At 40.2% G+C, this 22,570-nt stretch overlaps 1 protein-coding gene across 6 annotated transcripts in view; it reads right to left on the bottom strand.

Moving 5' to 3' along the window:
- The window catches only part of LOC139473657 (dystrophin-like), a 452,560-nt gene that overhangs the window by 218,116 nt on the left and 211,874 nt on the right, over nt 1–22,570 (bottom strand). The window lies entirely within an intron of this gene.

Here is a 22,570-nt window from a genome sequence, read left to right as displayed (position 1 = left end):
TCAACCAAGTCAGTGAGCCTGACCACCCGATCCTGTTAGTCGCCTCTTACGACAAGCATAGTCGCCTTTTACAGCAAGCATGGGTTGCTGAAGACCTATTCTACCCCGGAATCTTCACGGGTCGTTGCAGTCTGAGTGCCGGGGTCTTAATCACAACAATGAAAACGCTATGGGGATTTATTCAATAGTTTGGTTGCTCTCTACTGGTTTTCTTTGGTAGGTCTGGTGTTTATATCTTGACAATACATAGTAAGACTAATCTGGCCACAATGAAACACAATTAAAAGATGTAACACTGTGACACTGAGAAAGCAACATATATGCAGGTACCATCATTTCTCAACAACGAGTTGGCCAATTTTTAGGATCGGAAGGTAGCCAAGTGGTTAAAGTGTTCGCTTATCACATCTAAGGCCTAGGTTCGATTCCCGACATGGGTACAATGTGTGAAGCCCATTTTTGGTATCTCACCTCACGATATTAGTGGAAGATTGCTAAAAGTGACATAAAACCATTTTCACTCACATTCTCACTCTTTTTGTGAAACCAATGAGGACTGGTATGGTTCTGACAAATCTAAAAGCATTGTCAGGGTGTATCTGGGATTTGAACCTGCCCAAGAGATAAAAATCTGCTCAGTGCACTGCGGCACCTTAGATGAAAAACCAGCCAAATGTGCTTCAAACTACAAAGAGCAAGATAACAGAATGTTTGCCACAGCTTCACAACATAAAACAATAGATCTGAAAACTGAATCTCTGCCAAAGTCGGTGAAGAATAGTACATATCTCCCTGTCTTTTGTAGCTGATGGGATTTCACCACAGATTGACAGAGTTATCCCCCCTGAATACTCCATGTATATTGCCTCGGCAAGGTAAAGGGGCTTGGTGAAGTCCTACACAAATATCTCCCTGTCTATTGTAACTGATGGGTACTGTCAAGTTCATTTCCACTGATTGACGGAGTTGTTCCCCCTGTGTGATATACTTGTATATACTGCCTGGTTCAGATGGATGGGCTCTGGTTCAAGTCCTACACACATATCTCATGTCTGTTACAGCTAATGGGCATTGTCAAGGTAACTTCCATTGATTGACGGAGTTGTTCCCCCTGTGTGATATACGCAGATGGCGGCCCAGTTTGGATGCAGGACTCAGGGGTGAAGATTAAGGCTACAGGAGGCACTGAGCATATCAGGAGTTACATGTGCATGACAAATTGCCTGTCAGGTGGACGGAGGAGAAGAACATTAAGCTTTTTTTATAGTCTCCACACACACCTTAGGGGTGATGGCTCATCCGATACTAGCTGAAAACTGTTCTGTATCATTCAAATGAGTTGTGGTATTGAGTTCCTTTCCATAAGCATTTGCAGACATGTTTACCACAGTGTGACTGGGTGTAAATAATTCACACTTTTAAATAACACTTCAAACACGGAAATGTAAGGCCAAAGAAAAATATACAGGAGGTGCTGTTTAGAGAATTATACAATTGCAAGCACTTAACATACATTAACCAACAGTTACACAGTGATCAGACATGCATACCAATAATAAATAGTCTTTCTAGTGTTGACATAAACCCAGAAACCCAATAAAAAGCCTGCCACACTTTCAGAAAAGAATTATGACATTTCGATAAGTATAATCCATTATATTTCTGTCAGAGGTCTGTATAAACATGCAATTACTGTAGTTTTGTCCTCAATTACAAAGTCACACTGTGCTGGCATTTCTACAGAAACCTCCTCTGGGAGTTATCCCCCTTGCTTTGACCCTTGATGACCTTCTAAGTGTCTGATTAATAAACACCCAATTATATGTGCTCTCTCCTCTGAGGTTCACAGACAAGACTGGTGTGAGTCAGCTGTTGGGGAAAAGCTATCTGGGCAGCCGCCTGGGGGCCACATCAGGTTGATGGTTTCCGCACAGTTGTACCTTCTGGGACTATCATTAGATTTACTGTCTGACAATTACCTAAATATACCCTTATCAACAGTAATAATGTGTCATTCAAAGTCTATCTTATCTAGGAATGTTACTGAATGCAAATATTTCCAATTCTGAAACTATTTTTGGTGGATGCCATATTTCTCACATTGATAGAACGCATATACAATTATTGAAAGTTTACACAAAGGAAATCATTCAAAACTTGCAGTTCTGAATGCATATCTGTGTTTGGTGTTTTTGTCCCGCTTGTATAATGTCTACATTTTGAGAACAAGTTGCCTGTGTGGATCCAGGTAAGAACACAGAGCCCCAGCATGTGGCAAGAGGCGACTAAACTGATCGGGTGGTCACACACACTGACTTGATTGCATGTCATGAAGAAAATGTTTCATTTACCCGACAACTAAGCATAAAAAGAACAAGCTACCAAACCCATTTGAGAGTGAGTGAGTGAGTATGGTTTTATGCCGCTTTTAGCAATATTCCAGCAATATCACAGTGGGGTACACCAGAAATGGGCTTCACACATTCTACCGGCCCATGTCAGGAATCAAACCCGGGTCTTCGGCGTGACGAGCAAACGCTTTAACCACTAGGCTACCCGACTGCCCCAAACCCACATGCGACATTCAGAGACTCGGGCAAATTGACAGTCCTCTCACATTTGACTACAGTCATTCAAAAACTACCTTGTATGTTTGTTCATTCAAATTTTCTAATGCACAGAACCATAATAGTTAATGATCAGCATTACAAAGAGGCAAATCTCAGTCAGGGCACGGACTGCTATCTCTCAGCCTACACTGGGCACTAGACCTTGGGAGTATTGTACTTCTTTAAGTGTTCATGTTAGAATACCACAATGTGACTAATGAACCTGCAGACACAAATCATGATACTTCTCAATCTCTTGAATATTTCTCATACGGATCTTTGGGCTTTTAAAAACTTAAGGTCAGTTGGTCGAAAAAACAAAAGTAAAAATTGCAATCTCAAATGTTTTTTTTTATTTCATCAAAATGTTGAGCTGGTAGGCAGCCTGACTTGTGTGTGGATACTGTGGGGCAAGTTTAGAGTTGCCTCCCTTCCGTAAAATCATGTTCTGTTGCAATATGTCATAATCTGTTGTGTTTTGAAGTTATAAAGATTAAGTTTTCAACAGGTTTTAATAACAGTATTCTAAATAATTTATTTACATTGATAGCAACAGAAAACAATTTTATTTAACATTTTACTTATGTTTGGTTGCCAGAATTAAAAAAACATTGCTTTGATTTTATTTCTTTTCACAAAATTTCAAGTTTTTGTAGCCAGCCAAGTCTGAAAAAACCTTCTGGCCTTACCTTCACAGGCAAGACTTAGACCAGGAGTTTGAATGCAGATCTCCAACATGGCAGAAATGTGATTGATACAACCATTTTTCTCTGCCACTTGAGAACAAAGCCCACTTATCTGCACAAAGAATACCAAGCTGATACAGCCCACTGTATCAAAGAGCTTCAGCTCGCCTACGTCTGTTCTGACATGCCGAGTATCTTTTAAAGTTTTAGCTTCAAAGACAACTTGGCAGGAATCTGGTACATGTTCAATGATCTAGCCAGCTTATGAAGTAGTTTCTTATTTGGAGGACAGTTGTTATTATTGTCAATCCCCCAAACAACATTCTTCCTGCACAGTGTGTACATGTGACCTTGTATTAACTGTAAAGGTCAACAGATGCCCACTGCTAACAGGAGGTTCCAGTTGTGTAAAGTGCCAAATTTTGGCGGAACATTGGTGCAATCCTCAGCAGTGTTTGGAGCTGTTGATCCTGGGTTCGAACACCAGATTTGTTCATGATGAGTCTCGGTTTGTCTGTACCAAGCTCAGGGGTTTTAACAAAGGGGTAAATGTCTTCTCACCAAGTAAGCAATATTCCCTCAATCAGCAATCAGTACATCATCAATCAGTACATACTTCCAGTCACAATTTGGCTGGACAACTTTGATAATGTACTGGTTGGCGTAATAGTGATAGAATTGCTTTTATTTATTTTTTATTTATCTATTATTTACTGTATCTAATAAGTGCCCACAGAGATATTTGCTAATATGTTGGCTAGTGAACAATCCCAATTAGCACCCCTTCTGATTGATCAATGTACACAAGACTTATTTATTCACATATAATACGCACTTGTGTGTTATATGCACCAAATATATTTTTACCAAAATAATATTCTAATAAGAACCCACTATTTCTAATTTTGAGAGCGCCCTGGGCGTTTTATTTATTACACAAAAATAAATTCTATCAATAGCCAGCTTGAAAAACTCATAAGCCCCGCTAATATGACATGTCCGGATGTGTGCAAGGCAAGAAATACTGAACGGTTCTCAAAATCTGCATTACCATAATTTTCTGTCCAGGTCAAAGTCGTTGCTATCGAAAAGTAATTTTTTTAAAAATCCCAAACTATCAAAAGGCACCAGTTTACCACTAGACCTATCTATGAGCCAAGTTTCATGAAGAAATATATTCATTTTTTAAGATAAGCTCTGGAAAAGAGTCCTGCCACCATTTTCGGTTTAAGTCAAAGTTGTTGCCATGGAAACTTGAAAAGTTATTTAAAAATCCCAAAACTACCAAAAGACACCAGTTCACCACTATACCCCTCTATGTGCCAAGCGTGGTTAACCTATCTTTCATGATTTTTTAGTTCTGCTCCGGAAACGAAACGTGAAGGACGGACGGAAGGACGGCACCCATTCCACCTCATGGCGGGGGATAGTTAATTACCGTAGCCGTATATAATCAAGTCCTGATGAGGCGAACCAGTGACTGGCAGTGTGAGCATCAATCCAGGCATCATGCCACAATGACACAATCTGCCAAGTCACAGAGTTTGACAACCTGATCCCTTTTAATTGATTTTTAAAACCTTCCCAAGTTAATGGAGACCTACCACAGAATCTCCACGGGGATCTCATTCAAAGCAGCATGGCAAAAGAGGCTAATTATTTCATGCCAATGTAATCATAAGCTTACCGGAAAAAAAATTTCGTAATTTTTTTATTACCATTCCTCTACCAAGAAAAATGAAGCAAAAGTGAATCTTATTTAAAAGTCGGCAAAAACTGTCCTCTGAACTCATACATATATATACCCTGCTTCATCAGATAAACTCTTAACTTTCTTCATGATTCAGATACATTTGAAATTGTTCTTCAAAACTTGCACAGCCAGCAAATTTACCATCTCATTTGTAGGTAATAAAATAGTTATCAGACATCTTCAGACTAAAGCAGTGAATGTGCAACTCGTAGACAACAAATATGTGATCTTATCTTTGAAATTGGCCATCTTAAGGCCTACCTGAAGTTAAATGTTATACTTGGGTTTCTGAACTGGAATGGCAAAATGAGGCAAAGGAAACTGATTGGAACCATATGTTAAAGCATCTGACATAGTCATCTGTATACTCATCTGTTGAGCAAAGTCAAGAAGAAGCTGTGTAGGTAGGGAATCATTTTCTTAAAATCCTGACAAGGTCAATTGTGAGCTTACAGTCGTATCAATAACAGTGAGTGAGTGGTTTAGGCTGTCGTGCAATATTCCCAAAATACTCTATAGGTAGCACCATACTTACGCTTCACACATTGGACGTAGCAGGGACATCTGGTGTGACAAGTAAACACGTCAACCACTTGGCTGTATTAAAGATCATAATGGCGCAAATCTGGGTTTAAGATTCATGACCAAAGGAGCCTGGTATGTCCAAGGGATACAACTCTGCACTGTATTTGCAATGACGTTTTGCCACATGTCCATTGATGTAACATTTAAACTAATATAAAACTACAAGTGAGTGAGTGACTTGGGTTTAACGCCACCTTGAACTGTATTCCAGTTATATCCAGTGTGTCAGCTTAATGTGGGCGGAAAGCCCGTAGTGAATCAGGTCTCAGACGTTTACCACTTCGGTGAAACCTACGAACACGGGTATGGTGCTGACAAACCTAGAATATAAATGGGGCGAACCAGGATTCGAACCCACAATCATAGGTTTCTGACGTGCCCAAGGGACACAACTCTGCACAGCGAATCGCGGCACCTTAGACGACTGGGCCACCCGTGCCCCCTATAAAACTCCAAGGTGCGGTGCCCATTTTCAGTCTAGGTCTACCCATTACTGCATTGAGTGAAACATACATGTTTCATAAGGGCAATACTATACTGCTACACTAATATTCATCACACAACTGGAGCTCGTAGACAAACAAAGCTAAGTGAGTGAGTATGGTTTTATGCCGCTTTTAGCAATATTCCAGCAATATCACGACAGGGGGCACCAGAAATGGGTTCATATATTGTACCCATGTCAGGAATCGAACCCGGGTCTTTGTCATGATGAGCGAAGTCTTTTAACACTAGGCTACCAAACCGCACCCAAAGCTAAGTGATATTTTGCTGTAACCAGACACTGTCTGACACTATGGGGGCCTGGGGTCCTTGAGGTTTGGTCCTCTGGTATCTGAATCTTTGGACTCCGTCAGTCTCTGACATTCAACATCACGGCTAAGACAACGACCCCTTAACTTTCATGCTTAATTTCAACACTGGTAATTAAACTTACAAAGACCACCAATTGCCAAAGCCTATAACGATTACCCAGAGAAAATGTGTCTGTTAACAGACGGTTGTTCTAAACCCTAAGACGCTTCCATAAATCCACTGTCAAGGAATCTGAAAACTGCAGACAGTTTCAAATATGTTTCATCTTATGACTCTGTGCTTATCCACAACTAAAGAAGTCGCCTTACTTTACACAACCACAGCAGACCTGATTGATTCAAAACCTGTAGCAATCTTCAAAACCAGTGACAGACATCCCTGAGATGGATTTTCATCAAAGATTAAGTCCAGTTAATAGGAAATTGGTAAACCGATCGTCTTTGATGTATTTGTTCTTGTATGTTTACCAAATGCTGCTGTCAGAAGCACCACGTGTGCTTCATAAACGACTGAGTTATTTCCACAAATGTCAAGAAGCAATGTACAAAACCTGAGATGATTTTTCCAACTGAGTTCAGCTGAACACCATATGAATGTCATACAAGCCCACACATTCTTTACGAAAATTTACATACGTTACTATTCCTAAACAACTCATCTGAAAAACTAGTGGCCATTACTGCGATGCATTGGATGCACTGTTAGTTTCTCTGTCAGAGTGCTTGAGAGCGGTACACGATAGGAGATATAATAGGATTTCCATTTACCGAAAAAACGTTTCTCCATTTTTTCATACTTAAAACAACTCAAGCAGACAATTGTTTCAAGCGTCTGTAACTGAATGAGCTAGTTGTCTTACTTTCTGTCGTTTTTTCCAGTGATGTTGCTTCTCATGGTTGAGGTGGTTATTGTCTGATTATGTGCTAACTTTTGTTCTGCTGGTGCCTTGAACAGAATTTCAGCTGTGCAACAAGCCAGGTCAATGAGGGAGGGTAGCAAAAAGCGATGCGGGTTGTTATTCAGAGACTGACCACTATATATTCAGGTGGGGGCAGGCCAGAAAAAATATTTTGCTGTTTCAAGATATGATTTGTTTCTTACTGGGAGGAGCTGAAGCTTTTGTTTTTAACATTTTGTTTAACGCCACATGCGGCAATATTCCAGCTATATGACAGCTGTTTGTAGATAATCGAGTCTGGAACAAACAATCCAGTGATTGACATCATGAGCATCGATCCATACAACTGGGATACAATGACATGCATCAACCAAGTCAGCGAACTTGACCCCCCAATTCTGTCAGTCGTCTCTTACGACAAGCATAATCATCTCTTACAGTAAGCCGCTGCGATATAACTGGAATACTGTTAAAAGCGGTGTTAAACCCAACTCACTCACTCACTCACTCTTACAGTAAGCATAGGTTGCTGAGGACCTATTCTACCCCGGATCTTCACGGGTCACTGATTATGTACACGTGTGCAGGTGTTTCAGCATTATTGGCCCAGCATTTCCAGGAACGAGGGAAACTCTACCAGCAGATACAGACTTCCTGTATACACCAAAACCAGTCTTTTCTTTCCAAACCCCCACTATCCTACCTCCAATATCAAATGCAGACAGACCATGGACTCAAACACATGATCAGCTTATCCAGGCAGCCAAAGGGCACAACTCTATACAGTGAATTGCAGCACCATGAACCACTGGGTTGATCACATGCAGTGAGTGAGTGAGTGAGTGAGTGAGTGAGTGAATCAGTTTAATGCTGTTTTGAACAGTATTTTTATAAATAGTATTTCACAGCATTTCAGCTTAATGTGGGAGGAAAGTCCGAACTGGTTCACACCAACAAGCAGTTATGGTGTGTCAAAAATAGAAAGTCATAACCAAATGGGATCATAATAAGGGTTAGTACGGGATTCAAACCCACTAGCATAGGATCCTGGCATACCAAAGGGACACAACTCTTGACATTGAATAACTGCATTACACAACTTGGCCACCAAAGCCACCTTATAAGAGAAATAGACTGAAAGTACTTTTGAGATAATTCATGACTCCAGGTCACCATCAGCTGTAAGATTGCGGAGTGCAATTAAACATCAAGCAATCTTTATCCAGTTTGACAAGAATGTTCCTTTGAATGGACCCCTTCAAAGTCCAATGTATCGCCTTGTCCCCCTCCTCCCCCCAACCCCCCCCCCCCTCTCCCTCTTCTTCTGTAACAAAGGCCAGGGGGGTATTGGCGCCATGAGTTATACCCAGTGCCCTTCTGGGTGTATACACCATTACATCTGCATGTATAAACCAGCATTATTCCACATCTATATAGCTGGTGGAGCACTCCTGTCATCAGACTGAACCACTTCAGACGTCTAAACACTGGCGGTAATCTCATTACCGCTGCATAAAAACGCATCTCCTTGCTTTCAACATTGGGATTCATCACCTATTTATGACACATAATTTTCAACAGACTTCATAATAATAGAATGAAATGGGTAAATCAAATATTTGGAAAAATAAATTTATTGCTTTAGTTCAAAATATGACATTGATGTATGAGAAAGACTTATCGTCATGTGTTAATACATCATCAGGCATTAGATAGTGAAGACACTTGCCAAAATGAACATTTATGTGCATACTTTTCTTTAAAACAGGTGAATATCTCGCTGATAAAATGTATTCATGTTCTCTTTGACACAAAGTTTGCATAAGAGTCCATATTACCAAATTCACCCTGATAAGATGCTCCCCATTAGAAATTAAGGTGTAACAAAACCCTTTGTCCCATACCACACAAATCTTGACGTTTAAAGGTCGCAATAAGCTACACGTGATATGAGAAAGTGTTACACTGGTCATTTGAGGACGCATAGTGGATGGACTGAACAGAAGACCACTAAAACAGACACTTGAGTTGATAATTCATAAAGGAAAATGATGCTTAAGACCTCTTGTACATATCATCAGAAAATTGCATTTTATGTTTAACTGTCATATAATTTCACATGCACCCTTGCATATATTTGTATCATTTTGTATCGATAACTGATAGGCTGCTAGTATCATTTAATATAGACTTATGATACCATGATACTTGCATCATGGTACAAAGTATTGTATAGCGACAATCAGTCATTACGCACCGGTCACAAATGTCCTCCATCTCATCCAGTAACAGGTGCTTGTCAGGTCAGTTCTATAACTGGCACCATGCAGTCACATGGCCGAAACCAAAGGTTCCGAGGAAGAACATTTGAAATGCAAAGATCAAATGTTTGATTTTGACACACTTTCTAAACTATGGCATGTTGTTTTAAAGACCATTTTTAAAAAAATATATAAACTAAACTGATCAAGCATTTCTCATTGCAATAGATCCTCTGTTTCCATGGAAACTGTTTCAAAACAGTTAATGAGTGTGGCCTTGTGAACAGACCAAAAGTACACACCATAAACACTGCCCCTAGCATAGTGATGCTAAAATATCAGCAAATATGGTACAACAGGTTTCTTCACATATTCTTTCTAGGTGATAAAATTTATATTTTTAAATATTTCAATGAAATTCAAAATTGAATAACATCATTTTCTCCATAAGACATGTTTTTTGCATGAACAGCATTCTCAGAACCTCGTAATTTTTTTTTTTTTAAAAATCACTCTGTGTATACAGTTGGTATTAATAATAGTTTTCTTGTCAAGAAGAAATGCACCACCAACATTGCGCTACTGCACAAAACAAAGTGGCCATTTGTTGGCGTCAGTCAACCCCCAATGACGTACATAACTCCATTAACATACAAAGTGCTCTCGTCAATTTCCACCAAGTTACACCTTGTACATCCCCACTGCAACAAAACACCACAACCGATTTTCTCCTCCAAAATGTCAGACCAAACTAATATTTTCCTGACAACAAACCCCACATACAAACACGCCTGCCACTCTAAAACAGAAGTTTAATACAAGAACAAAATTGTCAATTTCGCATCTATTGCAGTTTTATCAAATTATTGTACATGATGTTGTATGAGCTCTGGAACCCAGAATTCAGCAAATGTCAAAAGAATGGCAAGTCCACATTCACTGCGGGCAAGTCATCGCTCCCAGCAGGGGACGAGAATCTAAGTCAGATGTTGTAGGGAAATGTATAGGAACCAGGTCGAGACTCAAAGACGTGCTCGCCGCTCCTCACGCGCACTCATGCCCGGAATGCACATGCAGCTAGAGTGATGGCTACCTGGTCGTCCCGGGTTTCCGGAGTACAGCTACCAGGGCACATGTAGCGCAATCGGAATAAAGCTTAGTGAAGCACAGGAAACAGGGTGGAAAAATACGAAATATTTGTTCGTAAATACGATCAGGTTGTTGTTCAAGAACTGCTTACTTTAAGATGTTTAAAGATGCAGGTGTTTTGATTGGGTGGCATTTCGGGAATAGTTGATGGTGACATGGAATATTCAGGTGTTGAGGCAGCAATGTCACACGCTATGGGGACGGGGGGGGGGGGGGGGTGGGATGGGAGAGTTATGTGACCTGTGGGGTGGAGCTGTGCCAGGACAGATACTCAGGGTGTGGTGTTAGTGTTGGTGGGGGTGGGGGTGGGGGTGGTGATATGTGGGTGAAGGAGTGTCAGGGGTGCAAGGGAGTGGTGTTTGTCCTGGTTGGAATGGGGGTGGTGATCTGTGGGGGCAGGAGTGTCAGGGGTGCAAGGGAGTGGTGTTTGTGTTGGTTGGGAGGGGAATGGGAGTGGTGATCTGTGGGGGCAGGAGTGTCAGGGGTGCAAGGGAGCGTTGTTTGTGTTGGTTGAGAGGGGAATGTAGGTGGTGATCTGTGGGGACAGGAGTGTCAGGGGTGCAAGGGAGCGGTGTTTGTGTTGGTTGAGATGGAGGTGGTGATCTGTGGGGGCAGGAGTGTCAGGGGTGCAAGGGAGCGGTGTTTGTGTTGGTTGAGATGGAGGTGGTGATCTGTGGGGGCAGGAGTGTCAGGGGTGCAAGGGAGTGGTGTTTGTGCTGGTTGAGATGGAGGTGGTGATCTGTGGGGGCAGGAGTGTCAGGGGTGCAAGGGAGTTGTTAATAAAGGATGGGTAGGTACATGAGCCTAGCTGTAGGTGCCATGGGCTGCACAGCCTGGATCACTGTAAGCTGAACAAGGTTAGAAAATGGTGAGGCTGCACGATGAAGGAGGAAGCTGACACACGATTAGTGAGTGAATGCCATTTAATACTATCAGCAACACAACAGCTATATCCTATGATCCAATCTGGACCAGGCAAACCAGTGATTGACATCAGGCCTGGCTACAATGACACACACTCCATCACCTGATCCTCAATTTCAAGCTCCCAACACAATCAGGATGCATGGGGACTGATGAATGGTCAGTCTGGGAAAACCCACAAGGAGACCTAATACCTTCAATGTTAATGGGGAAAAGACGACGTGTCATCGTTATTGGACAAAACAGGACAAAACAATGAATATATCCAGTGTTCCCGCTGGCTTTTGAAACTGTCAGTCCTTGTGGGCTGGCAACTCTAAAAAGTACCAGTCCCCCTAATTTTTGCCAGTCCCAACTTTCAACAAATGAAAAACATATGAAATGAAAATTATTTGGTTTTAATTCTTTCAACTTCATGTTCAGTGCAAAGATGACATCTCTGAAGTAACTTAGTTAGATCTATAGTCATTCACATAAACTTCAGTCACAATTTTCTCTTTGTTTTTTAATATTTCGAGACAAAGTCGCTACAAATGGATATTTCACCTAGAAATAGACAAGGGGAAACCTTGATGGTAACAAACAAGTTGACTTTGTTTGAAAAATGTACTTATATCTGAATATATGTATATCACTGATTTTTTGTCCAACAACAAAGATTTCTAAGGTACTTTATTTGCCAGTCCACAGGGACTGGCAGTCACATTAATAACCGGTCCAAGCCTAATTTTACCGGTAAAAAACTGGTAATTACCGGTAAACGGGAACACTGATATCAAAATACTGACACCATTATCAACTAAAGGTAATACAAGACCTGAAGAAATGCATACTGATTGTGAGTAAAACACTGGTTCCATTTCATTTAATACACAATGTTAGGCCAAAGAGACACACAAAGAATGCATAAATTTGGTAAAACCTACACTTTAATTCCAGTCCATAGTAACAGCCTGGAACAGATTTGTACTCAGTTTTATACAAGAAACAATAAAATGCCTACTAAAAAACAAAAAACGAAAAAAGAAGAAGTATTTGATCTGAGAAAAAAAAGAAGGTAATTCTTTGAACATCTTCCTGTGACTTACTGGTATACATAGAATAGACATCAATGATGTGATATGCAGATAGCAGACTACAAGCGTTGAATACACAGAGCTACCAAGTGATACTGACATTCAATGTGTAACATACACAGACATCGGCAGGAGTTACTGCATGCATAGCCTCAATACACCTGCTCGTTATTTCCTACTTATTTAGTATATTAGAATAAATAAACTATTTCTTGGCTTTTTGCTCAATATAACATATAACCTGACAAATGATCTGTATGAGTGATACCGTGAAAACCTGTTAATCTGGGTGCTACTATTGACCAGTGACATTGTACAAATTAACATATTTCCAGCTTTATGAATGACAGGTACGGAGTAATGTCCCTTTGTCGGTTCTGGCCTCAGCAAGGTCAAACCACTTGGAGCCAGTTTCACAAAGTGAGGTGAAATTGGGTTTAACGTCGCGTCCAAGATTATTGCACTTATATAGCGACGTGCATGTACGTGTGAGGGTGTGGCTGCTTGTACTAGACTGATGCCTATTTATAGTGCTAGCCCACTGAGATACCATGCCGCAGTTTAACATGAATACCCCACTCAGACACAGTATACTGACTCTGAGCCGACCAGTCCTTGTTTTAGCCCCTTAATGCCGAGCGCCAGACAAGGTAACAACATCTTTTAACATCTTTTGGTATGACGCGGTCAGGAATCGAACCCCGGACCTTCCGCTCTCCGGGCGGACGCTCTACCACTAGACCATGGAGGCGGTCCCACAAAATGACAGCAACATTGGGATTACCAGAACTGAGTGTTACTGTTGTTAACGCCACACTCAGCGATATTTCAGCTATATGATGGCAGCCTGTAAATATTAGAGTCTGGACCAGACAATTCTGTGACTGATATTGTGAGCAATGATCCATGATGTCTGCGTACGAGGACACGCTATCAAACTAGTCACGGAGCCTCACCACCTGGTTGCCTCTTACGACCAGCAAAGGTTGCTGGGAACCAAATTCTAACCATGAATCCCAACAGGCAAGTCAATGTTTATGTAAGAGAGTTACAACAGTCTCGGTGTTCGGACCGCTTTGTGAAATTGGGCTCTGGAAGGCAAGATATCGACACTAACGAAGTACAGACTATCATGGTTTCACTGTATATGCAAAATGGATGATGTGAGTGGGGAGATGAAATTAATCTTGTTTTTATTAAACGAATGTTAAACAAAAGAATTAAAATGAATTACGTTTTTGAGCATCCAGATTCCGAACGCCAGGATGCAAGCAATGAAGCAGAGAAAGGCCAAGGACATCATCGCCGTCAAAGCTGTGATCAGACCAATGATGTCATCTGCCATCTTTGCTGTTGGGTAAAACTCCGCAACTCGTGAATGTGCAACAACCATTAAGAGCTATGGAACTTCCAGAATGTTTGGAAGAAACGGCTGTCACTTCAAGTGAGAAACCTCTTTTTTTCTCACTGTCCTCTCATAAATGACGAAAATCATAGTATGGTGCAACTGATTTCATACACACATCAAAGCTTTATATTGTGATGCAATTTTCCATGTCACTTCTTCGACTGTCAGGAATCAAACAATTTCTCACTTCAACACATCACAATTTTCCGTTTTCATTCAATGACTTGTTTTTTTCTTTGCTCCCAAATTATCCATATGTGATCCAAGTAGTTTCTTCATTTGGCTTGGAATGATTTAATAACATTAACCTCTGTGAATGATACATCCGCGAGGTCCATATACACCAACTAAAGGTCACAGATGTCCATATACACCAACAAAATGTCAGGGACGTACACGCTCAACTCAAAACAGGCTTGTTGAATTTGTTAAGCATCAAGGTCACAAAACTGACCTTGAAATCACAGAGAATTCATGTCATGCACAGGTCTTGATCCATAATATCTGCACCCTCCGGCAATATCCAGACTTCACGTCTGCTGCAAGATATTCTGTTATCAAACTTCCCTACTCCCCCACAAACAGCCCTCAACTCCTGGCCCCTGTCCTCATACCTTTGATAGCTTGTGCTCTAGCAGGTCGTAAATCCCAGCAAGAATCATCATAATTGTTCCACACACAAAATCTTCATCAAGACAATACCCACTTAAACAAGGAACACCTTATCAATGACAATCAGAAATCAACAAAAAAAACTCCAATGAAAAAAAATTCTTCTCGAAGCACCATTGGTTACACTCCACTGTTTTCTTGACACCAATCCTTCCAGAGAAATCTTCACAGATTATAACTATCTTAAAAACATTCAAATGACGCTGTATGGGGAACACTTATCACTGACTTTTTTCCTCTCCGGGGAACTCTGTTTTTGTGGACGTTTTTCATCCACATATTCTCACCTTGTAAAAGAACCCCGGAAGGTGATGGGTCGAAGGTTTAGTTTTCCAGTGCTCTTATCTCTAATCTGATACTAGTCTGGTACAATGACTTCCACACGTGGGTATGGCACACATACAACCCTTGCTTCCAAACCCGCGCTACAAACCAAAAACAATGTCAGAGACAGGAAAGACTGAGGACTATTCAGAGCCTTATTATATAAGTTGTCGATCAGTTCCTGCTTAATTTACCAAAAATAACTGCAATATTACAATATTTCCACTTCAAATCCTCAAATATTTATTAATCTGTGGTTCTTGTACAATTTAACATTCTATGATCAAAGATCAAAAACTTTCTAGAATAAGCATGTTATGTCCCACCATTGATATTCCATTTTTTGGTCTAATCTTTGAGCAAAGGTATCTGTAAGAAATAAACTTTCATGATTCACACCAAAAATAAACTCCTTTTATATTCCAAAATTACCTGAAACCACCTGCCTGTGTTTGATAACAAAATCCTCAAAACACATCAACGACAAGATTCTCTTAAAACTGATGATATTTAATTAATCACTTGATATGACTGATAGTTTTTGCAAGAGTACCTCATGGGATTGACGGCAACATAAACTCACTCTGCTTATCAGATAAGCGAAATATAATCTCCCTAGGAACTATAATGAAGAACATATCATACATCCAGGAACAAAAAGATTCATACTTATCAATTAACCAGAATTTTGGCAGCAACTGTAAAGACTAGAAAATGTATTATTAAAATCAACGTCCCTCCCAACTTACGAATTCCTTATGAATTTTCAAGGCAAGCATACCTGAAGAGATCCTTGAAATGCAACTTAGGAATGCAACACAATTTAAAGATTCCAAAATATTATTTTTTCCATAATTTGAACACAATCCTCCAAGAATCAAAGCTCCATTTGAGGAAACTCAGCAAGCATATTTGTGCCTGTAGTTGGCTCTGTGATGGCGAAGGTATCAATGTGAACGACCGCTTGTTTCTCACCACTGTAGTGCCTACCTAACAAGTCTATTGCCATGTGTTTCATTTTCTCATCCCAGCATTCCAACAGCGCCTTTGCATTTTGGTGAAAAGCGTATTCACCACCAAACGAAAACAAAAATGATTGAGAATCACATAAATCTTCTCTGGGATACTCTTGTTCCAAAATTACCAAAATTCTTCCGTGAAAATGGAAAAGTTACGAAAAAAAGACAATGAGAAGCAATTCTTCAAAATCAAGCCCTTGTGATCTTGATCTTTGCCTAGACGCAAAACAAATGTTGCTGGACGTAAGGGGATCAGGCCACAGCTGGAATGTATGAAATAGTTGGACGTCCTGAAACAATGCTTCCTGAATCTGCACCACACACCTGTACAGCTATAGATAACAAACCTCTCGACACGTCTAAAACGTCCCTGATTCCTAATCAAGCAGCTTCAGGTCTCATTCCGTTTCTTGATGGTTATTCAAAGCCGACTCTACAGCTATGAAAACAAAACGTCACACCTCAAGGAATATAACCCTGTCATGCAACCAACAATTACAGCTCCGACAGGTAAACTCCTTCATGACATAACAACATCATTAAGACATCCAGGTAAGTTCGTTAAGAAATCCAGGTAAGTTGGTAAAGAAATCCAGGTAAGTTTGTAAAGAAATCCAGGTATGTTTCAAAGAAATAACATTTGGTTTTTCACACAGGAGGAACGGCCAGGCTCCTGCCTACTCTGACTGACAGATTTCGACAAGTGGCCACAGGAAAATAAGCACTTGGCTCATAGAGCAAAGTGTTAACGTGTATGATGGTGGGCAAAGAGGGGCAGTTTGGCTACACTTCACAAGCCAGAGAGACCAGTGAGAGAACGTGACTGCTCCTGAGAATTGCCACAGACTCTCTCCATCACGGCTGGGGGGTCAGGAAGCCAACTGCACATACTGCAAGTACCTGCCTGTGTTGGAGCTCCCTCCTCCCCAGTACCCCCCTGGAAGGTACCGCCAGGTGTGCATGTGCACAGAGAAGTATAGGGATATATATCAGTTTCGACATTTTTGATTTTGTTAAAAGGTGTGTTGTTCTGAAAATCAAAATCGTTTCATATACTGTTATAAAAGCCTAGTGGATATTCAAATCATCAACATCGTCCTTGTTTTCCTCATGAAAACATGAAACAATTATCATGGTTATCATCATCATCATCATAAGTTATCTCTATTATGAAGCATGATTTTTTGATACCATTGCATGGCTTTCATCATCATCATCATCATCATCATCATCATCATTGTCATATTGTCATCATCATCAGTAAATCGTTTTTTTGAAACATGATTTTTTATTATCATTGCACAGTTATCATCATCATCATCATCATCATCATCATCATCATCATCATCATCAAGAATTAAACATTATGTACAACTAATTACCATTGAGTGAATGAGCTGCTCGGGATGTGTGTTGACTGCAGGGATAGCCATCATCGAGTTGCGCTTACATGTTTCCCTTTATTCATGATCCAATACAACCTCCATCTCATGTTAGTTTCTTTGATAAGAATCATACTATATACATTCTAATGGAACATTATCACTACTATTAATCTGGTACGTTCACCAACCACCAACAACAAAACACTCTCCTCCACCCTTTCTTCCAATCACAGCCAACAATTTGCTGTTCTTGCAAAAAACATGTCTCCCTGCAGGAACTTCACAAGATTCCAGTTGGACAAGAAGTCTACAGAGCGGAGATTTATGTCTCCATGTCTCGGAAACTCATCACCTCTCGACACTGCACGTCAGTGACAAAACAAATTTTGAAATGTTTTTTGTTGTCAGAATAGCCCAAATTATTTTTTGCCAAAATTCTGCCCCAAAAATTCAAACTGATTAAAAAAAAAAAAAATTATTGCATTATTTAAAAAAAGAAATTACACTCAGCTCCAGTACCAAATATTATATATTAGCATTTTAACCAAAAAAATCTTTTAAAGAAAAAAATATATGCATGCTCTAGCAATAAACAGTTATGGGAATACAAACATCTGACACATTTCAGTGTTCCATCTTTGTCTTAATGCCACAAGAGTGTTTCACAATTTTTCCAGTTAGTAATTGCTATATTTGAACATAAAAATGAAAAGTTTAGACACAATAAAAATATCCATAGTATTACACCTATGTCAGACCGCACATTTTCAAAAACTTGGTTTAAAAATCCACTGACTCCAAACAATTTAAAAAAAGAAAAGAAATGAAACACAGTTAACAGATGACAAAGTGACAAAATTTACGAATAACAACAATTTTGTAATATAAAGAAGTTGTTATCCACAAATGTCACCTGCCTGGAGAAAATGAACCTCTTGAAGCTCGGATACAATTGTGCTGTGATGTCATAAAGACAGACGTTTGATTGACCTCAACTTACTTCCATAAAATTCGCCACCTAGATCAAAGCGGATTGTACACAAATATCTTATTCTGCTCTTGTTAGTCCATAGTAAAATAAAAGCATTATTTCAAAACATATTTGCACAGATGTGAACTTTAGATTAACCAGTCACTATATCTCAATTTTACAACAGGTATTTATTTCAAGTCTGAAAATGGGATTTTGCAGAAAATTATTCCAAATGTTTGATGTCAAGTATCTCTTTAATAAAAAAGAATTGAAGCTTGTGTATTGTGTTCCTGGGTTCTGAAGATACTGTAGTTTAAAAATATAATGAGAAATCAAAATGTGATTTTTCACCCATAAGGCCCCTTATCGCATGGTTGGTCACAAATTGTATCTATTTAGCTCTCCCCAATCTTTAATGGTCTGTAATCATGTCTGTTGAAAAATATAATTAGAAAAATAAACTCAGACACATTTCTCCCAACTGATTCTATCTTATAGAAGCAAACACATCATAAACTCAAACAAGGATTACCAGGGCTTCATTACATTAAAAACGTTATTCTAAAACCGAAATTGCTAAGCCCCAAGTTTTTCTACCGTCTTTCATCTCGTATTGTGGCATTCTTCCGACTCCCCAGTAATGATGGATGCCACATGCTTGTTGGCCGACTCCTGAATCCCTCCATGCAGTCATGGAGAAAAGTTTCCGCCACAACAAACTGACTATTTGTTCTCTGGACCGTTCACCTGGTGTGAGCATGTTTGAGCATAAGTGTCTTCGATCATTTCATAGAAGGCAATATTTAGTGCGATAAATATTTCAACATTATACTCGGGTTCATAAATTAGTTCAAGTCATTTTCAAGGCTACTCTATCACACTTGATAACACTGAATATGAAACCTTGACACTTTTCAGTAGTTGTGTACAAATTAATTGAAATTAAAAAGGTGAAAAGGCAAAATATTTCCCACACTGTCAACCCGGAGTTAGTATTAATATTGCATGCTGACAAGGTATATTCTCTAAAACAGGCCATTTATAGTGTACATATTTCCACACCACTCAGGGGCATGCTCAAAGTGCTGTTATTACCCCAGTCACTGGATCAGTGTTCACAAAACAATTATTCTCAGCTCCTTAGGGAGTATACAACCCAAGCTGCTTGTTAGGGACTAGAAGGTAACAACCACATTGCCATCTCATGGTAGGGGTACCCATTCACTGCTGGGTGAACAGAGGCACATTTTGAACTTGCCCAAGGAGACACCACATGTGTTACGTATGTCACATGTGCTTCAGTGTGGGGCAGGACCGAAGCCCTAGAAACTCCAAGAAACTCTCAGGATCCAAGAAACTCTCAGGATCCAAGCTGCTCAGATGCAGTCCTCCATTCAAGGATTCTCCGTGACTGACTTGCTTTACTTGACCTGATATGTGAACTGTGATCTGTGCAGGACTACGTGCCACCTCGCACTTGTAGAAAAAAGTGACAAAAAGTTAATCCAAAAGACCTGAAGTAAGTACTGTATTCGACGTAATAAGCACCCCGCTCTAATAAGCGCCCACGGCGATATTTTCTAATATATTGGCTTGTGAACAATCCCAATTAGCACCCCTTCCGATTGATCAATGTACACAAGACTTGTTTATTTGTGTATAATACGTATTTTATATGCATTCATAATTATGGGAAATTAAATTCTGGAAAAAATATATCTATTGTATATAAACATTTCAGGCTTTCAGCATAAACCAAGAAATTTATGATCTTTCAACTATTTCTAACTTTGAGAGCGCCTTGGGCACTTATTATGTCGAATAAGGTAGTTGTGTTACATTAAAAACAGCCAAATTTCATGCCAACCAATGATTTTCAACCATCAACCGATTGGGATGATCAAATCATCAACGATAATCTTTCAACCAGTTCTTAACACTAGTCTTTAACATTTGCTGGAGGCTATGTTTAGAAAGGTAGATCTTGAAGTACTTAAAATGTAAACCTATTGATGATGAGCAGGTGGGGTGTTACAAGAGAACAAATAACAATTTGTTGCTGCCTTCCAATATGGCCCTGACATTCAAAATACTACTCACCGGAAACAAACAATGTATACCAAATGTAAAAGTGATCATTGTTTTCCAGAAATTTTCTTGTTGAAATTGAACGACATTTATCTCAAATTCGTGTGCAGTTAGACACGAACACAGCACGTTTTAGTCATGAACACAGTATGTAATGACGACAATATGAGTGTAAAGTTTATCGGGTCTACAAAACAACTTGACTTTAGAGTGGCTGAGGCTCTATTTTATCAGACGTATAATTCTACTATATTTCCTACTGGAGGTTTATCTGGTTTATGCAATGACTATAATTCAGATTAAACGTTAACTTTATTTTCTTCATTTCCCTACTATATTATGACTGCAATATGCCTATAGTGAGTGAGTGGGTATGGTTTTTACGCCGCTTTTAGCAATATTCCAGCAATATCACAGCGGGGGACACCAGCAATGGGCTTCACACATTGTACCCATGTCGGGAATCGAACCTGGGTCTTCAGCGTGACGAGCGAACGCTTTAACCACTAGGCTCCCCGACCACCCCGCAATATGCCTATAATAAACACATCTAACAAACAAATCCTGTTATATACACAGTCAAGCTTTCCGCCTCCCGGCCTTCATAAGACCCCTACTTCATTCTTATGTTTGCAATAAATGCTTATTTTTTAATTTAAAAAAAAAGTTTTCCTGTACTGCCTCTTAACAGTATGCGATTCAAGATCCTTAAAGAGAAATAATTCTCTTCTGGCAAAATAATCAGTTAAATATTTTGACTGAGGACTAGCACTCTTGTGAATGTTTATTTTTCGGTTTTCGATGAAAGCAGTCTAACTGTTTCCCCTTCACCTCCAATTTGTGACAACCCAACTGAAAAATCTGTTAAGAAGAAATAAATTCCTACGACAAACAGTCTGTATGATATATGACAGTGAACGAGTAGCGTGCACACGCTGGCAGTAACAGCAGGGATGTTGGCTCAGGCAAACTGGCAAACTAACACTGCAATGTTGAGGATTGTTTCAAATCTAGCAGCAAATAGTTATCAGAATTACACAATGAATTTCTCACTTTCACACAAGGCTAAAAAAATGTCTAGACCTTGATAGCAGGGTGTGGAGCATCTTCCCTCTTTTAATCAACTACCTGTGACAGGGGCCGACTAAAGATGGGAGTCATATCTGACTGTAGAACACCTTCACCTGTTGCCTGGAACCCAACTACCTGTGACAGGGGCTAACTTGAGGTGGGAGTCATATCTGACTGTAGAACACCTTCACCTGTTGCCTAGAACCCAACTACCTGTGTGACAGGGGCCGACTACAGGTGGAGTCATATCTGACTGTAGAACACCTTCACCTGTTGCCTAGAACCCAACTACCTGTGACAGGGGCTAACTTGAGGTGGGAGTCATATCTGACTGTAGAACACCTTCACCTGTTGCCTAGAACCCAACTACCTGTGTGACAGGGGCCGACTACAGGTGGAGTCATATCTGACTGTAGAACACCTTCACCTGTTGCCTAGAACCCAACTACCTGTGACAGGGGCTAACTTGAGGTGGGAGTCATATCTGACTGTAGAACACCTTCACCTGTTGCCTAGAACCCAACTACCTGTGTGACAGGGGCTGACTACAAGTGGAGTCATATCTGACTGCAGAACACCTTCAGCTGTTGCCTAGAACCCACCAACCTGTGACAGGGGCCGACTGCAAGCAGAGTCATATCTGACTGTAGAACACCTTCACCTGTTGCCTAGAACCTACCAACCTGTGACGGGGCCAACTGCAGGTGGGAGTCATATCTGATTGTAGAAAACCTTCACCTGCTGCCTCATTTGTTGTGTGGAGGTAGCCTATCCGTCAGTGGCAGCACCATCAGTGGTAACACCATCACTGGCAACACCATCAGTGGCAGCGCCATCAACACCGATACTATCAAACAGCCAGAGACAACAGCA

The sequence above is a fragment of the Haliotis cracherodii genome, unplaced genomic scaffold (assembly GCF_022045235.1).
Source record: "Haliotis cracherodii isolate W230 unplaced genomic scaffold, xgHalCrac1.p SCAF_3, whole genome shotgun sequence".
Taxonomy (NCBI): Eukaryota; Metazoa; Mollusca; class Gastropoda; order Lepetellida; family Haliotidae; genus Haliotis; species Haliotis cracherodii.
The sequence above is the reverse complement of the archived record's forward strand: the minus strand, read 5'-3'. Positions and strand labels throughout refer to the sequence as shown.